We start from the raw sequence: 21,435 nt of genomic DNA on the forward strand, positions 1-21,435 counted from the left end.
TTGTTTCTGGGGTGTCATGGCTTCTAGTTTCTCTCAGCTGACAGAACAAGGAGACATATGCATGTACACTAACCTGTGCATACACATGTATCTATAAATATTTCTAGATGTAATCATCTGTATCTTTGTTAAGCTAAATAGGAGTCCAGTTAGATATCTCTAAAGCATCACCACATGGTTAATTCTGGCCTCCTCTCCTTGTTTATTTATTATCTCCCACTCCAACAATGAAAAACCTGACTTTCACCATCCTCCCCCAATCAACATAGTTGCCCAATTCTGGCATACGTGCCTTATGGCTTCAGAATTCTTAACTCCTATTCCTGTAGTCTTGCAAACTCCAGTCATTTCCAAAGTTAATTAGGTCAACGCTTTGATCCTCAACTTCAGTCATTTATGTGCTTACATCTGTAATACACCGACATTCTTTTGTCACGTTCCACGTTCCATCTGGGGACTCCTCCAAGTACTTAAGTCACTTTTTAAAATTTGTATGAAGTCTACTTTCTGTGCTATAAAGTTCTATGGGTTCCAATAAATGTTTAATGTCTCGTACTCATCATTACAGTATCTTACAGAACAATTTCACTGCCCTAAACAATTCCCTGTGTTCCCTCTCTTCAGCTGTCTGTCCCCTCTGAACTCCTGGGAAGCACTCCTCTGTTTGCCATCTCTATAGTTTCACCTTTTCCAGAATGTCCTATATTTGGAATCTTACACTTTTGTAGCTTTTTCAGACTGTCTTCTTTCACTTAACAATATGCTTTTGATCAAGTCTTTTGATGGCTTACTGGTTCATTTCTTTTTATTGCTGAATAATATTCCATTGTATGAATATACCATAGTTTACTTATCCATTTACCTATAAAGAACTTCTTGGCTGTTTCCAGTTTGGGGCAATTATGAATAAAACTGCTATGCACAGTCAGATTTCCGTGTAGACAAAAGTTTTCAAACCCAGTTGGGCAAATACCTGGAAGTGTGATCGCTGAATTGTAGGGTAAGACTATGTTTAGTTTTATCGGAAACTGCCACATTGTCTTCCAAAGAGGCTGTAACATTTTGCAACCCTACCAGGAACAAATGAGAGTCCCTGCTGATCTTTATCCTTGCCAAAATTTGGTAGTCAGTTTTTGCATTTTATTTTTTTAATTAAAATTTTTAAATGTTTATTTTTATTTTTGAGGGAGAGAGAGGGAGAGACAGAGCACGAGAAAGGCAGGGGCAGAGAGAGAGGAAGACACAGAATTAGAAGCAGCCTCCAGGCTCTGAGCTGTCAGCACAGAGCCTGACATGGGACTCGAACCCATTAATGGGGAGATCATGGCCTGAGCTGAAGTCGGACGCTCAACTGACTGAGCCACCCAGGAGCCCTCCATTTTTGGATTTTAGTTATTTTAATAGATATGAAGAAAAATGTTATTAATTTTTGATTCTTTGATGACACACTGAGTTTCTTTTTATGTGTTGAGTTGTCATCCATCTATATGCTTTATTTGATGAAGTTCTGTTCATATCTTTTATTCATTAATTGGGTTGTTTTCTTATTTCCTAGTTTTAAGAGATCTTTGTATATTTTTATACAAGTCCCTTATTAGATGTGTGTTTTGCAAATATTTTCTTCCAGTCTCTGTCTTATCTTTTTATTCTCTTAACAATGTCTTTTGCACAGCAGAAGTCCTCAATTTTAATAAATCTGATCAATTCTTTGCTTCCATGGATTGTGGTATTGATGATTTATCTAGGAATTTATCACCAAAGCCAAGATCATATAGATTTTTTTCTATGTTTTCTTCAAGACGTTTTTTAAGTTTATCTATTTATTTTGAGAGAGAAAGAGGCAGAGAAGGACAGAGAGAGAGGGAGAGAGAGGATCCCAAGTAGGCTCTGCACTGCGAGTGCAGTCTGAAACAGGGCTCGAACTCACGAACCATGAGATCATGACCTGCCTGAGCCAAAACCAAGAGTTGGACACTTAACTAAATCACCCAGGCCCTCCTCGAGACTTAATTTTTGTGTAAGGTGTCAGATCTGTGTCTAGGTTCTTCTTCTTCAGTTTTGTATAAGGATATCTACTGTTCTGGCACCATTTGTTGAAAACACTATCCTTTCTCCACTGAATTGCCATTGCTCCCTTGTCAAAGATCAGCTGACTACATTTCTCTGAGTTTTTTCCTCAGCTCTCCATTCTGTCCCATTGATCTATTGTTCTGTTCTTCAAACAATATCACAGTTTTGATGACTAGCCTTCTAGTAAGCCTTGAAATCTGGTAGTGTGAATCCTCCAACTGTGCCCTTCTTCTTCAGTATTGTGTTGCCTAATTGAGGTCCTTTGTCTTTTCATATATACTTTAGAATCAGTTTATCAATATCTACAAAATAGCTTGCTGAGATTTTGATTGGAATGGTGGTGAATCTACAGATCAAGTTAGGAAGAACTGACACCTTAACAATATTGAGTCTTCTAATCCATGAATATGGTATATCTCTCCATTTATTTAAATCTTTGATTTTTTCCCACCAGTGTTTCTCATTTTCCTGCCTGTTTCATTGGTTTATGGCCATGTTTATTCATTTATGTATTGCCTGTGGTTGCTCTCACACTATAAGGTCAGACGTGAGAAGCTGAAACAGAAACTACAATTCACAAAGCCTAAAATACTTACTATCTGGCCATTACAGAAAAAGTTTTCTGATCCCTGATGCAGAGTTCACATTGCTGAGCTTCTTTCTTCCAACTCTGCTTTCAATGATCTTTCCCTTTTATGGTTTTGGGAAAGAAGAGAGCATCTAAAAAGGAATAAGGGTATCTCGAGCCTCAGCAATGAGTTAAAAATTCTCCTTTAGAGGCAGTAAACAGAGGGTCAATAGGAACCTTTATTATCAAGGTTTTGTGGGTAGAGTTTAGAAGTAGATTATTTATAGAATTTATGTTTATGTTCTGAACTCAGTGCTGTTGGCCTAGCAGCATCTCAATGCCCCTCATAGCACCTAAAGCACAGGAAGTTCTTAATAAATGTTTGATGGATGAATGAAATAAGGAATGAACGATGTGTGACAAAAGAATCGTCAAGTAGTTACTCTGGGGACTGCTGAGGTGCAGAAGTAATATCCTCAGGAGCTATAAAAATGGAGATGAATGGAACAGAGGCATGGGCCATGTAGCTAGCAGCAGATATATAAAAAGGATGGTCCTTTGTCTTCCAGGGAAGCCAACAGATGACAGGAACACTGGTTTCTGCACTTAGCAAATGTAGTCTTGTGTTGTATCTGTATCAGTACTAAAGCAATAGGGAGAAGAAAGCCTATTAACCATTATCATGCTCCAGGCACCAGGCTAGGCCCTTTACACACACTATTTCCAAACCACACAATAGTTGCAAGGTAGCCCTTAGTATTCCAGTTTTAAAGATCAGCAAACTAAGAATCAAAGAGCAAAGTGACTCCTTCAAGATCTCTTCGTTTTGAAGTAGCAGAGACAAAACTAACTAGAGGAAGAGGTGCAAAGGAATCTTCAGCCACATGTTACCTTTCAGCCACATTCAATGCAAATGCCAGCAAATAGCACAAGATGTTGCACGGCTTCCTGCTATCATACAGCCAATATCTATAGATGCCAACTCCAGGGATCTCACAAGCATAGACATTATGCTTATGTCCCACATAGACATTAAGAAATTAGCAGACATATTTCTGCGTCCATGAAAGCCCATACCTACTCCTAGTCAATTGATTGGTCAAACAAGGAGTGACTTCCAGCTGAGAGCACAGCCCTTCATAGCAGGCACTGAAGGAACATCGGCAAAGGGAGAGATCTGCTTTCTGCCCACAGGAACCTCATGCTGTCCTGGGGAGTCTAGCATGCATGCAGGTACACCTATCCCCACGTGGAGAGCCAATGAAACCATTAAAAAGCACATTTAGACAAGTGATCATTACTGCATAGATATATAGATATAGATATAGATATAGATATAGATATAGATATAGGCATTGACTCAATATGATTAAATTGTGGGGACTTCAAACTCTCCAGTTGTTTGTTCATTCATGTATATAACAAATCCTCAACAGTATCTGATTTCCATTGTCCGATTTGTCATGAAACAACAACAACAAAACTAACATTTTTATAGTCCTTTACAGTTTACATAGACTTTACAAATACATCTACCTCGCAAAGTACCTAGCACAGGAATTGTTATTGTACCCATCTTAAATCTTTGCCTTCTGAGATTCAGATAAATGATTTGTCCAAAGTCATGCAGCTAGTAAGCCAAGGACTGCCCACTAGCCTACAGCTCCCTCCTCTTTCCACATACCCCCAAAGCTTTCACGTGCTAACCTTTTGTCTCTGTCCATGTGAAATCTGCAGTCCCCAGGGCACCGGGCAGGCAATGGTGAGAGTCTCCTTTTCCTCTCCTGGAGCTTCAAAATGAGATGGCCTCTCCCAGAGGTGCTTGGTAATTTCCTTCTCTTGTGACCGGCAAAACAAAGCGGCTCCCTTTCCAAGAACCAGAGATGATCCAGGCCACCTTTTGCTTGTGGAGCATCTGCAAACTCTGTTCCCACTCCAGCCTAGCTGCTTTGTTTCCTTCAGCACAGAAAGCACGTAGGCTCAGCCGACATCTTCCCAATGCAATGGCCAAGGCATCTTCCGTGGATCTCTTAGCAAGAGGCAAGTGAATCTGGTCCAACTCCAAAGCTCTGTGGCACCAACCCACTGCCTCACCCATCCCCAAGGTACACACAAACCAGCCACCCTCTTCTCATCCTCCCACACCCCTGTGGCCCTCTAGTGTCTTCCAACCAAAGAGACATCTACCACTTCCAGGGGGTAAACAAGGAAGAAGGGGATGAAAATGAGGGTAGACTCCCTAAAAGAACCAATGGAAAATCTTTCACTACCTTCCTTCAGCACTAAGCAACAGCTGAGCACCCAAGCCACCCGGAACGAGAGCCTGTATTGACAGAACAGTTTTTGGCATCTCACAACAGGTTGGCCAGGGTCCTTCCCCAGAGGGGAATATTTTGGTGTGAGCAAATCTCAAGGAATGGCCTCATCAAACTTCCCACCTCAGAGGAAGCAGAGCTGACAAGTGAGCTCCTACTAAGAGAAAAGCAATAGTGCCAGAGGGTGACCGTGTGTTTCCTAAGCTTTGGTTGACGGCCACAGGTGTTCACGGGCTCTTCCCTCTTTTCACCCACAGCGTCTTGGATGTTTTCTGAAAGGCAGGCTGAAGTGCAAGTGGGTGAAATGGATTAGCCACTCTGAGGATGGGCAGGGATTATGACCCAAGCCCCCAGGGTCCTGACATCCAACCACCCATCCAATCCTGTTTATCTTACGATTCAAAGGATAGACACGCTTTACAAATAATGGGTCGGAAACCAGAACGGGACCAGCAAATACTCTGAAATGTATTCAGCAGTGGGAGTGGCTTGTCTACATCCGCTGGGCTCCGCGCAGGAAGGAGCTTACCGCGCCTGGTTCACTGTGGTATCCCTGACACCAAGCACAGGGTCTGGCACACAGCAGGTGACCAATACATCTTTATCGAATGACCGAGACTTTCTACACCTTCTCTCTCCTGGAGTCGAGGAGCACTAACGTGGTCGTAACAACAGAACTTGGGCCGACGTGGTCAGAACACTGAATCAGAATGCAGGAGGGGCCTGGTGAGGGCGGAAGGTGGGGACAGCCAGCGGTCGCCGAGCTCAGAGCCTCGCACCCTCTCGACTGGAGGGACCAGCCCGCTGATGCATTAAAGGCAGTCCAACTCAGAATATTCTCTGCAGGAAGGAAGGGTCTTGAGTCACTTCAAAGCAGGCGATTGGTTCCGTCTGTGATTCAGGATTCCAGATGAGTCACTCTAAACACGAACTTGTGAAAAAACTTAGAGTAATCGAGCAGATTCTTCCTCCAGGAGCTCTGAGAGAGAAATCGTTATTTTATGGTAAGTATTAGTATCGCTGTTGTTGGTACTACCATTACCGCTACGATTGTTTGTTTTTTTGGTCTAACTCACGTTTCCCTTCGGTTTAAACTTCGTACTGGAACTGCTCAGGAGATCCCGAAGGAAGCTCGCCCCCATCCCCCAAATGTGTTTGAAGCGATATGCATGAATCTATAGAGAGAGACAGATCTCAGTCCCAAGATTGAGCTTAAGTACTGCAGCTGCAGGTTATAAGCCCATAAATAAAGTTTATGGTTAAACTGGCCTGACCTGGCTTTGCCCCTAGGTACAGAAGCAGTATCTTGTCATTAGTATGCAGAACACATCAGCCTAATGTCTGCTCATTTGTTCTCAAGCCACTCTGCTCTATAAATCTTTTGGCGAGGGCGGAGTGGGGGGTGAGGGGGGCAGAGTGAGGGGTAGACGGAGAAAGGGTCAGAGGAGGGAGGGGTGCGGGCTGCTCCGAGTTTCACCGCTGCAGTCCAACAGGCGGCCGCCGGCTCACGTGCTTGGTAGAGGGGAAAGTCACAAGTCACATAAAATAAAGTATTTTGTTTGTCCAGCGATAGGTGAAGAAGTAGGAGGCTGTGGGAAATCTAATTTGTAAGACGAGAACATTTTCTCACTCTCCAAGTTCCAAAAACAAGTGCAAAGTTATATATCATAGGATTTTACTGACAAAGCAAAGTCCCCCTGCCTTTGGGGTTGCTTATTTTTGCCTTTTGTTTTGTCCTTATTTTCTTGTGTGTTTGGTTTTTGGTTTTCCTTTTTTAAAAAAGGTTTTCTTTTCGTTGTTGTTCTGGTTTTTTTTTGTTTGTTTGTTTGTTTGTTTTTTGGTTTGGTTTGGTTTTGCATTCTAAGGAAAGGACTGGATTTTGCTCACCCACACCACATGGGGGGCTCTTAGAGAAGCAGGTGGGGAGTTTTCAGTATTTCCATCCTTGGCAGGCTAGCAAGCTGCTGAGTGTGAAGGCTCAGACCTTGGTCATCTCTGCTGAGGGCTACATGAGAATAAAACGGGGATGAACAGGCACACAGGAGGGCTGACCTTGGAAACCGCCCTGAACCAGAAGCTACTGAAAATTGATTTAATTTGTAGAAGGTGAGCCTTTCTTCTTTGCTAGGATAACTTCCAGTCTGGAATAAATCCTGACTTTGGGAGTATCCTGCCTGGGGACTCTGGCGTTGGGGACTGGGGAAGAGGTGGGCTCCGGGAGTAGGGCAGGCCCGATATTTGTGCCTCTTGAGGGCTTTCCAGTTTCCCACTGGGCAGCAAGCAAGAGGACATCTCACCTTCAGCCTCCAGCCAGGCATAAGGAACTTTCCTTGGCACATTGGAAAGGTGTTGCAGGAATCAGAACAGAGCCTTAAATGACTCCCGTCAGGGAGGGATGGTGGCCAGAAAGGGCAGGAAGCTGGAGAGGAGGGCTCAGCCCCACGTTGTGTAGACTGCCCATCTCCCAGCATCCTTGCATGCATGAAAGGTGGTTAAAATGAACCCAGGCTAGCCTTGAAGGGGACATCATGGGTCTTACAGCCTGAGGGCACTGAGTGGAGGAGGGAGTGGGATTACAGGTCCCAGGCTAGCTCTCCAATTCTTGATGACGCTGCCCAGGGACCTAAGGTTACTTATAGGCTGAAGGTTTATATTTAAACCTCAGGCCCTCTATTTTATTATTATTATTTTAAAAAATTTTAAGTTTATTTGTTTATTTAGAGAGAGAGAGAGAGAGAGCACATGGGAGGGCAGAGAGGGAGGGAAAGGGAGAATCCCAAGCAGGCTCTGCACTGTCAGCACAGAGCCAATGAGGGGCTTGACCTCACGAACTATGATGTCATGACCTGAGCCGAAATCAAGAGTTGGACACTTAACTGACTGAGCCAACCAGGCGCCCCAATTATTATTTTAAGTGGAGCATGCAACTCTGATCTCAGGGTCGTGAGTTCAAGCCCCACGTTGGGCGTAGAGCCTACTCAAGCCCTTCACTTTAAAACTGGTTTCTCCTTCACTTTGGAGTTTCTCAGCTGCAGCACTATTTACATTTGGGACCAGATAATTGGTGCGTGTGCATGTGTGTGTGATTTTGCGTGCGTGTGCACTGTAGGATGTTCAGCAGCATCCCTGGCTTTTACCCACAAGATGCCAATAGCATCCCCCACCCGGTGGTGACAATCAGAAAATATCTGTAGGCATCGCCAAATGGCCCTTGGGGGCACAGTCACCCCCAGTTGAGAATCACTGCTCTTCTCCCTTTTGCCTCCTCCAGGCAATGCCATCAACCTGACCATGCTGGCTCCCAGGGCCTTCCATGCACAGGCAGGAGAAGCAGGGCCCTGGGGGTCATAGCAAAGGAGGAAATACAAAGAAGCATGCCCAGTTCCTGACCTCAGGAAATCTGTTGCCCCAAAGTGCTTTTAAATTCATCCTCAGAACTTAGACCAAAGAGAGACAAGAGAAATGGCTCTTCAGGTAGGGTTGTCAGATTTGGCAACCAGAACAGCAAGGAATGCGTGTTTTAGTATAAGTGTGTCCCATGTCATATTTGGGATATACTTACACTAAAAAAAAAAAAATTACTGGTTATTCATCTGGAATTTGAATTTACCTGGGGATCCTGTATCTTATTTGGCAATACTCACTTCAGGTGGTGGTGATCACATAAGGAAAAAACCCAGAGCGATGTTCTCATGGTGCGGAAATATTCCATTTTCTTGGAGCAGGATTTGACCTGTAATTGAAAACAAAAAAGGCAGATCTCCCCTTAATCCCACTGAAGCGCTCTCCGAATTCAGGCGGGACTGGAAGACCAGGGGACGTCTGCGTGGTTGTCTAGATCTCTCTCCGTCTGAAAAAGTAGCCGCTGCTCCCCGCTGGTGGTCCTATTTGCACACCCACCTTGGAGAATCTTGCCCTGGAACTGGCTACAGAGAGGAAACATGGGACCGTGGGTGGGCGAGTCTCTGCCAGGCTTTATCTGGAAGGGGGAGATGTGGCCACTTCATAAACCCACCCGTAAGAGGCACTTTTCCTGCTGGAGCCAGAGGAGCGGGGGCCGGGGTGGGGGGGTGGATCTTCACTGGCCTTTTCCTCTGCCATCAATCTTTTTCCTCTTTGAAGGAGAGGCGCCATTACTCATGGCCCGGCAGAGTGAACTAAGGGGAAGACGGCCAGAGGAAGAAGAGGGCACCTAACTGGCAGGTGAAGGCCTCTGGGAATCCGGGGAAGGGGGGAGCAGAGAGGGACAGTCCCGGAAGGGAAGTTCATCAAGGCCGGGCCCCAGAGTAAGCTCAAAGCTGACCATGAGTCAAGCTGAGCAAATCTGGCTCTCAGAGTTTCAGGGGAGCCTCCATGTGCAGGAAGACGCAGGTGCTTAGGCAGATCCTTCAGGGCCATTGAAACCTCCAGTCTGTGTCTGTGCGGAAGGACGGTGTTGTGGCCACAGCTGGGGTCCGGGACCACAGTTCAATCTTAACCTGCCTGACTCACCTTCCCATACACATCTCTGTCTCTTCATTTGTCAAGTGAAGGGGCTGATCCCACATGATTTTTATAATCTCTCTGATTGTCAGATTCTGCTCTGCTTTTCTTTCCATTTCCCGCTACAAGCTTGGGGTGTTCTGCTACTTACTTCCTTTCGTGAAAATCTGAAGCTCTGAGAAACTGTAGGGAACCCTTGGACCCTAAGATTTCCTTAGGGAAGATGATGCAAAGGAATACTGTGTCCAACAAGAGAACACAGTCCCCGGAGGATTAGCACCCCTAAGTGGTGAGCGGGGCGGGGGGCACCCCTCAATAACAGTGTAACCCGAGGGAAGCAGGTCACTTCTGACACTCAGTGATACCCACCTGTAAAATGGAGGAGTAATCCCTACAGTTTATTGGGACAACAAATGAGACAGCTGCTAGGGAAGCATTGTTAAAAATAGAAAAGCTGTACGCATATTATATCTAATAATACACACGTGTGGCACACACACACACACACACACACACACACACACAGGGCAGCATGACTCCAGCGGTCTCTAGCCGTTAAGAGTGGAAACAGAATAAGAGCGTGTCTGGGAAGGGAAGGGGCCAGGTCTTTGGGAAGCTGCTGCCAGTCTGTCTTTCCTTCAGGACAACAGCTAAATTCCAGAGCCTCATCAGACGGGCCCTCCATGTCTTAGTAAAACTAAACTGGCAAGCGTGACCTCCCCTTGGCGGTTCACCTTATTGAAGCTGTCTGGTAGGTGAGACATTTATTAACATGGATGGACTGCCTACCGCGAGGGCCCCACTGCGGAGGGCTCAGCGGAATGAATTCCTTCCCCAGATGCAATAAGTCTCTGCTTCAATATGGAATTTGATCAAGTCCTCCTTGCCGAAGGGCCTTGACTGAAGGAAAGCTGTGTTTTTGACATGGGAATAGTCAATCCATGGGGCTATAGAGCTGTAAATGTGAACTCCAGTCCTGGGAGGCACGCGGTTCCATAATTCTGGACAGGCCACTTCAAACTCAGTTTCCCATCTGGGAACTGGATTAAAACTGTCCACAGTAAGAATGGAGATGGGAAGGGAGAGCACTAAAAATTTCACCGAGTCAATCCGTTCGAATGTTGGATGGGTCACAGATCAGTCTCTCTACTGGAGACCCAGGGCACACACCCATAGTTAAGATGAAATATTCGGGAAAAATCTCAGAACCAGCTTAAGCAGTACTGCGAATGTGTTAGCTATCTATTGCTGTGCAACAAGTGATCCTAAAATTTAGCAGCTGCGGACAACAAACACTTACTATCTCAGAGTTTCTATGCGTCAGGAATCTGGGCTCAGCTCAGCTGGGTGCCCCAACTCTCACAGAGTGGATTCATCTCCAGCCTTGACCCAGGGAGTAGGGGAGGATATCAGCTTCTAAGGTCACTCGCATAGCCACTGGACGGAGGGTTTCAGGTCCACAATAACTGTTAGCCTGAAGCCTCCTTCAGTTCCTTGTTGTGTGGGCTTCTCTGGAACATGGCTCACAACCTAGTTATTGGTTTCCCTTACAATGAGGGAGGGCAAATGTGATGGTTAAGTGGATACGTCAACCTGGCTGTACCATGGCACTCAGATATTTGGTCAAATATTTAATCTGGACGTTTCTCTGAATGTGTACATTGGGTGAGATTAACATTTAAATGGGTGGATTTTGAGTCAAGCAGATTACGTCTGTAGTATGGGTGGGCCTCATCCAATTATGTGAAGGCCCTAACAGAGCAAAGACTGACCTGCCCACAGAAAGAAGATGTTCTGCTAGCAGATGGGCTTTAGACTTGAACTCTTCCCTGAGGCTTCAGCCTGTTGGCTTCCTCCATCAGATTTTGGACTCACTGAACCTTTGCAATTGCATGAACCAATTCTTTAAAATCAATCAACCAATCAATCAATCAGCCAATCATCTACCTATCAATCAGCTATCCATCTGTCCTGTTATTTGTTTCTCTAGCAAACCCTGATTAATACAGAGAGAATGAGAGAGCAAGCAAGGTGGAAATCCCAGACTTTTTGTAGCCCAATCTTGAAAGTGAAACCCCATCCCTTTTTTCCCCAATTTTTTTTATTGTGGCAAAATACACATAACATAAAATTTGCCGCTTAAACTGTCTCTCAATCTACAGCTCAGTCGTATTAAATCCCTTTATAATGTAGTGTCACATCACCACCATCCATCTCCAGAACTTCTTCATCTTCCCCATCTGAAACTCCCCGTCCATTAAACAATAAACTCCTTTCCACACTCCCCTGACACACCCCCCCACCACTCCTAGCAACCACCACTCTATTTCCATCTCTGTTTGACTACTTTAGCTACCCCATGTGACTGGAAAACAGTCCTTTCGTGGCTGGCTGCTTTCACTTAGCGTTACGCCCTCAAGGTTCATCCGTGTTGTAGCAGGTGTCAGAATTTCCTTCCTTTGTTAAGGTTGATAATATTCCTTTGTTTGGATAGACCACGTTTTGCTTATCCACTCATCTGTGACACCCATCAGCTTTTGCTGTATTCTACTGGTTAGAGGTGAGTGGCTGGGTCCAGCCCACCCTCAAGGGGAGGGACTTACGAAGGGTGTGCATGCCAGGTGACAGGGATCACTGGTAGCCATTCTCAAAGCTGCCCACCCCAGCAGGTGTCAGGGGACAAACTAACACTCTTATGAAGCTTATCACCTCTATGATCTTGGGGCAAATGATTTAACCTCCTCAAGCCTCATTTTCTCATCTGCTATAGGGAGGGAGGGTGGGAGGGAGGGAGGAAAACAAAAAACCTCTTACAGTGATTCTATTGTGCAGTCATGGTCATAAGGAGTGAAGATGGCATTGTAGCAGGGGGACCCTGTGTTAGTTTCATCCCTCAAACACAGCTAGATTGACATCAAATCGTTTTGAACACCCAGGAGATCGATCTGAGGATTAAGAGGACAATCTGCATAATGTGAGGCCGTCATGGTCAGGATCTACTGCATAGAGTAGGGGTTAGCAAACTATGGCCCATGAGCCAAATGGCCCACCACTTGATTTTGTAAATAAACTTTTATTGAAACATAGCTACATTCATTCACTTAACACATTGTCTATGGCAGCTTTCTCACTACAGTGGCAGAGTTGTATAACTGCAACAGAGACCACATGGTAACTATCTGGCACTTTACAAAAAAAAAAAAGTGGCCTACAGGCAGTGGTCCTTAAACTTTGGCGGATATCAGAATCCCCAGGGAACTTTATAAAAACGCAAAGGCCCGGGCCCTTTCTTACTTCCACAAGCCCAGGCCTCTGAGTCTTTACTGGACCTCTGAGGGAGCCTACATACTAGAGTCACTACCCAGACTGATGAGGGAGACCAGGAGAAACACCACCCACAGTTGCCTATCGGCAGACACTGGGCTAAAGTTCTGAATGATGACCTCTCATCTCTGTCTCTCTCTATGACAGCCTTCTGCCCCATGGAGCTACCGATTCAAACTGGCTTATCTCCCCAAATGGAGATGTCACACGAATCATTTCAGCTCCTCATGAAACCGTGGCACGATGCCGTCCCACACGGTTCCCTGAATCACAGCCTCTGCGTAGGCAGAGGCCGCATTGCTGGCTGCAGTCATGTACTGGGGCACAACGTGGTCAGCGTGCAAGAGCTGGTTGTGCTCTTGCACAGGATGCGTAAAGCCCACACCTTTGTTCTTACCACTATCTCCTCTGCGGGGTTTTGTTCATGGGAATAGCCCTGACACACGTCCAATGCAAAGGCTGTTACTCTGGTTCGGGGGCTCTCGGCCATGACCATGCATCATTAGAACCCCTATGGAGTTTCAAAGAACTAACCAATAATCTGATGCTTGGGCCACACTCTTGGGGAATTCTCATCTGGCAGGTCTGGGGTGGCAGGTAGGCAGCTGATTGTAATAACGCAGTCACCTGGCCTGGGAATCGTTGTTCTAGACTCTAGAATCTAGAGCAGTGATTTCCAAACATTACCACGCATCAGACTCCCCTGGAGGGCTTGTTAAAACACAGATGGCTGGGCCCCACCCTAGAGTTTCTGGGAGTTCTGGGGTGGGACCCACGAATTTGCCTTTCTAGCAAGTTCCCAGGTGTTGTTGCTGAGGCTGCTCTGGGGACAAGACTGTGAGAACCACTATTTTAGGACATCATGAGGTCTGACGGTGGAAGGGACTGGAACGGATGGAGCATGGGCTGCATTGGGGGCATTTGGGTCCTGTGGTAAAGCCACTGGCAAGTCAGTCCCTCCAGGTCTCTGCTTTGTTGTGTGTGGATACCAAGTCCACTGGGGGCCCAACGAGGTGACATAATATCTGCTGATCCCCAGATAATTCCCCGCGGAAGGCACCGGGAAAAGATCAAGGATGATGAACAAAGGATAGGCGAAACAAAGCCCAGGAAAACAAAGCATTTCAAAATTGAAATTCCTCAAAGCTTCTTTAAAACCCACCACCAGTGGGAACCTGAAAGTGTAATTACATAACCCATGAATATAATTAGGCGCTTCCCTTCTGTCCCCACCCACTTCTCTCAGGCTTTGGGTATGGGAGAAGGAGGAGGGGGTCCCGAGAGCCTCCAGACTCACAACATAACACCCTACATTCCCCCGCTCTTATAAACTTCCTCAAAAAACAGTACTTGGATCTGGCTGGAGCCAAACCCCAGAGCTTCTTGTCCATCAATTAATATTTATTGGGCCTTCACAATGAGCTAAGCAGGCTTATAAAAGACAACAGTTCCTGCAGACTGTTATTAAGCCGAAAAAGAACAAGCACCTCGCCTTCCTTTTCACAAGGTGTTGGCAGCTGGGTGGTTGTGTCTGGGTCAAAATGAACATTCAACCACTCAGCCCACAAAAATTTACTGAGCACTCGCCATGTTGCAGACACTCTTCTAGGCACTGGAGGTGTGGCCGTGAGCAAAACAGACAGAAACCCCTGCTCCAAGTAGCGGGCAGATGAGACGGAGTCTCTAAGAAGCTTGGGGACAGAGGCTGGTGTCCGATCTCTACACATGTGGCACCCCAGTCCTGCCACTGGGTCAGCCGGTCTGCCAGGAAACCGCTCATTTAAAGAAAAATCCAAAACTGTTTACTTTATGGGCTCTTTTCCAAAACATAGACATCTATGATCTCGAGGCCCTATGGGGTCTGACTTTAGGCACATTTTCTTCATGAATGAATTGGACGCTCATTGGATCTCCAGATCTCTTGCCCAAATAAAATATTCATTCTAAAGCCATTTGGAGCCCAAACACCAGAAACTCTCTGGAGCATCATCTCCTCAGCAGCTCGGTTCCTCAGAATCTGTGTGCCCGTTAAGAGGCTGCCCCGACCCTCACCGGAAGCTGTGGCTGTTCCAGGTCAATGGTGGCTCGTTGACCCCTTCCCAAAAGGCACTTGTAGTTTTACAGTGTGTTGTGCCCTTCTTAGAAGGTGGTTGGGTGCCAGAGAGCCCGTATCTCAGCCTGGCTGGTGGCTCCCAATCAGGATCCCGTGAATAGAAGCTTCCCAGAGACAGGTACCATTTGCTGTGTCCAGCGTGGCAAACTTAGCATCTAGCAGCTTTCCTGGAGCCCAACAGGCGAGCGTCAGAAAGGAGGAGCGAATAAATGAATCAGAAGCACTTTGTGGACCTTTGTAGTCCCACGAGGCTTGTGCCAGGAACCTTCTCCACCCTCATGTTTGTCATATCGACCTCACGGAGGACATTCGCTGAGCCTGTGGCGCATGGAGGTGAGACATGAGACCAGGGTTGTAACTGGAGACCCACAGAAGGGAAACAGCCACTGGAAGATCTAGATAATTGTTCCACGGGGGTTGGGGGGTGAACAGAGGGCAATGGCTTATGAGCTGGAGAGAAAGCAACAACTAGCCTCATATATTTTTCTCCTGCAACCCCACTCCTCGACATCAGGTACAAAGGGGGCATCCGGGTGAAGTTTGAAAGAGATGCATTTGAACTTATTACCTTTGGAGGCAATTAGGCTGGGATGAATGGGGATTGAGCCCCATATTTGGAGATGAGGAGGCAGAAGGAACAAAACATCGAAGCAGCTCAGTATTGTTGCAGGGTGACACAAGAATGTGTGAAGGGATGCATAGTAGGTTAGCATAAGCCCACTAGCACAGGTAGGAAATGTCACAGAGCCAACCTAGTATACGTGTTGTAGGGGAGGAGGAATCAGAAAACCAGCCAAGTCTGTAAGAAAAGACCCACTTGGGATAAGCAATCACCATGTGCTTGTTCTCACTGTGTGGAATATGTTTTGCTTTCTTTTTCTTATCCCTTGAGATCTTGACACTTGCAATTATCTCTCCCTGGAATGGCAAGACTTATCTTTCCAGAAAACTCCTCTGCATCCTTCAAAACTTAGTTTTCATTTCATCTCTCACCCGCAAAATGACTGCTTTTCCCAGGGATTACCATGGTACCCTCGACTTCCACCATCGTTGCATGTATGATTCAACGCTATGTTTGAACATGTTACATGTCTATCTACTTTGCTGGACCGTGAGTTCCCAGAGGCCAGGATCCTATCCTACTCACCTTCGTTCTCTCCAGTATCTGGCATGAAGTAGTCCTTAATGCACGTTTCTCATATTGAAAAATAAATAAATAAATAAATAAATAAGTAAAATAAAAGGAAAAATGACTACTACAGGCCTTGTCAAATTTGAACATCCGATGGGGACATGTCTATATGGGGGAAACCGAGTTGTTGTGGACAGTTGAAAAATGCTCCCTGAGTGAGACCTTCCAGGTTGTGGGCAGTGGGGACGAACACATGTCAACGCCGGGCCAGAGCTACCCCATCATTCCGGAGGCCCTCTCAGGAAGCAGGGAGGCTCACAGGCGATTGGAGACTTGTTTATATCAAATAAGCACTTGCTGGAATATTCAAAAATCAGCAAGTTCCAACTTGAACTCTCCAGAGAAGTCATGGCCATTTACCCTCCATTTGGTTCAAGAGTTTGAGCAGCTCGACGAGGATTCAGTCTGGCCCCTTGATGGGAGATCCATTGGGATGGCTCGAGCCCCAGTGTCAGTGGGACCTCGGGGACGTTGTGAAGACAAACTACCCCTCATCCCACTGCTGGGTGTCTCTGTGTTGCTACCTGAGAGACTAATAAGCAAAATGAAATAACTGTGGTATTTACCGCTGTTAATTAACAGCAAGGTGTTCATGAGTAATGTTGTGGTATTAAGGGTGTGGTGCAGCTTTTCGTTACTGACTCCTTCCTTCGCAGGGTTATAAACTCCAGAAGAGATGTTCCCTCCTGGCTGAAACTTGGCAGCTGGCCTGAGGTTCTTCCCTGTGGCTGGTGCTGGACCTGCCCGCTCATCAGCCTGTTGAGATCTGCCTCCGTTTCCACAGCAGTCACTGCTAGGGCCACGAGCTTCTGGAAAACTTGCCATTGGAAACCACTCATGCTCCCCAACCAGCATACAAAGCTCTTAAAGCAAAGATTTAAATAATGGGACTGACATGCTCTAGAAATGTCCAAGTCCATGGGAAGTCACCCAAAAAGCCACCAGGAAGTAGCATGTGAGGGCATAAGGCTGTCTTTGTCCGGCAGGTAGGTGCAGAAGGGTTAAGTCAAGAACACATCTGTTATTCTCAGGACCCAATACTCAACAGCTCTAGCAAAGTCCTCTGAGGGTTGCCTCAGATGAGAGGATATATTAGGGAATGAGCTGGGGGTAGTGTGTCTTCTATTTGGATGAAGTTTATAAGTTATAACATGCTCTGGCTTCACATTCCCTGAGCAATGTTTACATCCCGCTAGGTTTTGCACTTTATGTTTTCCATCGCCTTTTCACAAACAATATTTCATTTACATGTTCTTCCGTCCCACAACCCTCTGAAATGGGCAACGGTGGGGCGGGGGGTGGGTGGGATCGTTACTCTGGTTTCACAGATAAAGAAATCGAGTTTTGGAAAATTCAAATGACTTTCCCAGATTCACATGACATGTCCACATTCAAACTCAAAGCTTCTGATGCCAAGGCCAGTGCTCAGACTTTCCACCCTAGCTTGTTCTAGAAAACTAAGAGTCACCACTGGTCCCACTTCTTGCAAAGCTGACTGGCAAGCGGGTTGATGGTAATGGATTATGAATTTCCCTCTGGGAAGGGAGAGTTGCTCAATGAGCTGCATTTCTCTTTCACTTAAACCTAAGAGAAACTTGGTTCAGCTTGGCTTGGATTTCCAATGGTTAGGGACCCAGAATGAGAGGCCCTTCTGAATTCTATCACCAAGTCAGAGAAGGAGAACCCAGGGCAGATGCTCTGGAGACCATCACCAGACCCCCACACCCCAATCAAACAATAGCTATACTAAATGTAACCTCCTTAGCCCCCAAGTCCTTAAAAAGCAATAGCACGGTAAAAGGAACCAACAAATTAGTAACCCATTACCTACAGATTTTAATTAGTAATGAAAACTAGACCCAACATGAACTCCTCTCTAGAAAGTCTTTCTGTTCCAACCACCTGGCAGGGATATTCCCTCCTATCTGGGAATGCTTTCAAGAAGTTGGCAACAGCCAGCTCAACCTGTCCCATCCTCCAAGATGAAGGAAAGAAACCCTTGGATGAGCCACGGAAGCCCAGCCAACGACTCCAGCAGAGCTCAGAGACCCATGGAAAAGTGACAGGGCTTGGTTGCAGTTGCAAATCTTAGCAGATCTTGGCTAAACCATACAGAAACAAAAAAAAAAAAAAAAAAAAAAAGGAAAGAAAGGAAAAGAAAGATGCCTCATTTTCACACTTGGAGATTTAAAGGCTACTCTTGGTTATCCACCCGAACAAAGTTTAACTAACACAGTGTACATAAAAAGGTGCTTATGTTTAATTTTGAGATGAGCTAAAAATGCTTTATATTGCAATTGCTTCTCTACCTCCTTGGAGTTGCTTTGGCTCCCATTTACATTATTGGGCGTCATTTGATCGTGTATTAGCTGTGCAATGGGGAAAAAGAGGTGATGAGTGGGGCGCATGGACTGGTTACGAAGGATGGGGCATGGAAATTGCGTACATGAAGAACCTGCTTGGTATACGGGTCTTGGCTCTTTCTCACAGGGGTTTTCCTTTCTGAGCAAGGACGGGAAGGAGCCATCCCAGAATTAGTTTTAATGCCTGCCTACATTCAAGGAATTGTCTCAGCCGCTGCTGATCTTCTGGTCCCTCCGCAACTGCTGCTACCCTGAGGTGATGTGGCTGGTGATCCACAGAGATGAGGGTTGGTGCCCCCCGGCCCCCTAAGAGTTGGAACAATCCACAAGGTAAGGGGAAGCAGACATCCCTCCTCGCCCTGGGAGCCTCTGCCTCTCTAGTCTTCCCCGATCCACCTGCTTGAATGTGCACATTTTTTCACTGAGGGGTTAGGAACATCTCAATATTGGGGACTTCAACTTCCTTATCTCCTTGTACCTTACCAAGGGGAAGAGGCATCACAGAACTCGGGAAAGTGGAGTTCCCACGTGGAGATACCCCTTCTCCTTCCCGTCCCTTTCCTCGGGCCCCGTATCCTCCCGTGAGCTCCTCCAGAACGTACCCCACGCTCTTTCCTCAAGAAATCTACCCTTCCCTCATTTCTTACTTAGATGTAGCAAACTGAGCATTCTATTAGATGCTAATGAAGGATCTCATCTATGTATGTTTGGAAACTCAAGGAAATGAGTCCCAAGAGTTGCGTAGGTGGTGGGAGTTCAAGTTCACATTACACCTTCTTCAGCAGGAAGCTGCCGCTGATATACTCACAAGTTACCTAAGAAGCAAGCCCTCCTCACCAAAGCCAGCAGCGCTGTATTTTTCTCAGAGATGCCCCCATCTGGTCTTATATGAGGAAAACACATCCCTCCTCAGAGCGTGGTTAGATTTTTTTTTCTTTTGAAAATGATAATCCTGGAATTAATATATTACAATATGTTGGATTCCAGAGATTTACTTATATAAGAGTATACTAGGAGTGGACGAAACTTACCCATCAGTGCTGGATGGTGACAGTTATAATTAGGTAGTGCTGGTGACCTCATCTTTCCTCAGTTTACCTCACTGCAAACTGGTAATTGAGATGTTGTTTACAGGGTCTTTTTCCCAGGAACAAAGCTTGTCTTGAGTTCCTCCTCATGACGACGTGACATATAAGTAAGGGGAATAACTAAAAGAGTTCTGGAAAATTCCCCTATTGTGTGATATATGTTACATACCTAAAAAATAACAGCAAACAAGAGATGAGGGTTTTAACAGGGGAGGTCAGCTACTCACATAACTTGATGGAAGAATTGGCCGTTTCTGTGGAAGAAGAATGTTCTTCTTGACTGAGCATGAGGATGTGGGAGGGATGTACATTTAAAAAAAGTAGTCGCTCAGGAGCACATGGGTGGCTCAGTCGATTAAGCGTCTGACTTCGGCTCAGGTCATGATCTCGCGGTGCATGAGTTCGAGCCCCACGTTGGACTCTGTGCTGACAGCTGGGAGCCTGGAGCCTGCCTTAGATTCTATGTCTCCCTCTCTCTGCCCCTTCCCTGCTCGTGCTCTATCTCTAGCTCTCAAAAACAAAATAAACATTAAAAAAAAAAAGCTGCTCAATTAGCCAACCAGATCATTCACATAAACCCTGTGATCAGTGAGTGATAGATCATTGTCACATCTGAAAACGGACATGAATAGATTACACAACATGACCCAAACAAATCAAAATCGATTGGTCTTTTTCAATCAACCACAACAGAATATAGCTAACGGGGAAAGCCCATGGGGACTTGATGCTTCCCCCAGAGGAACTCCCCCTCCCCCCCACAGAGGTGATGCATTCCAGAAGAGTAACTATCCTTTAAATCATGTGATGTATGTATTATTTCAAAATGCTTCATATCTCTAAATTTTAACTTCACAGACTTCGTGAGGACATCGGAATCTCTAGGTTTCAAGTGGTAAGATGGATGGTAAGGGTAAATGAGGCTTCATGGCCACCTGTCTAACGGACGGTGTGTCCAGGATTGTAATCCTGTCAGTGAAGCCTGAGTTCTTCCTCTCCTCTCCTCCAGGAACATAAGGTTCTGTTTAGCTCATGCCATCTTGGCCATTCCTTTTCCAAGAAAAGTAAGTGTGCTCCCCAAACCATATGAAGGGAAATAACAATCTGGAACTCCCTTGGCCTCTTGGCCTCAAAGCACCCCCGTGGGCGTTGACGGGCATGTCCGAATGAAAGAGAAAGAGAGGGTGCCTATCTCCCCCTCTTTGCTCTGGGGTGCAGGTTTTTCAGCCCCTGCCCTGCTATACCAGGGAACAGGATTAGACAGGCTGGCTGGGCATCAGGTTTCAGATTCTTGACAACTGACACCAGAACAGGAAGGGGTGAAATGGTAGGGGCAACACGAAGGACTAGAGGGGGACAGATAACTCAGAGAGCTGGAGGGAGGGAGGGTCAGAAAGTGTGAAGATAGACACCTCACAGGGACATATGCAGCTAAGTGAACAGTATGGTGGTCATGGCCATGTCAGGGTTTGACCCTGGGCACATCTGAAGCCTTAGGAAGGGGGAAGTGGATGGCAGACTCAGATGGAAACCACACATGAGAAAAGTAAGAGAGAAGTAAGTCTTATCAAAGGGGGGAGAATCCATACTGACTGTTGGCGTTCATGCGTTCCAGTCCTTGATGAAAAATAGACAGACTTACTGATTAATGACCTGTGTAATTAAGCCAATGGCTAAAAAGAAATACAAATTTAAAAACTGTCTTGAGCTCTGTAGCAGGAGAGAGCAGAAGAAAGGTTCCAGGAAAGGTGCCTCATCGATAGTGAGGCTGATTAAAAGCAAGACCAAATGATTCCGGAGTACATTCGAAGAGGGAACTCTGACTCCATTTTTTATCTGGATAAAAGGCTGAAATGTCCTCAGATGGCCCTTTTGAATTCTGGCTGGCCGCTGTGTGCAGGGGACAGCCTCCCCGCGGGC

At 46.0% G+C, this 21,435-nt stretch overlaps 1 long non-coding RNA gene across 1 annotated transcript in view; it reads right to left on the reverse strand.

Moving 5' to 3' along the window:
• Positions 1–6,003: 6,003 nt before the first annotated feature.
• LOC128313452 (uncharacterized) overlaps positions 6,004–21,435 on the reverse strand; it is a 59,373-nt gene continuing 43,941 nt past the window's right edge. Inside the window, exon 2 of the long non-coding RNA XR_008294190.1 lies at positions 6,004–8,686. This is a non-coding gene — a long non-coding RNA (uncharacterized LOC128313452). The remainder of the gene's footprint in view (positions 8,687–21,435) is intronic.

The sequence above is a fragment of the Acinonyx jubatus genome, chromosome E1 (assembly GCF_027475565.1).
Source record: "Acinonyx jubatus isolate Ajub_Pintada_27869175 chromosome E1, VMU_Ajub_asm_v1.0, whole genome shotgun sequence".
In the NCBI taxonomy this organism is placed as follows: domain Eukaryota; kingdom Metazoa; phylum Chordata; class Mammalia; order Carnivora; family Felidae; genus Acinonyx; species Acinonyx jubatus.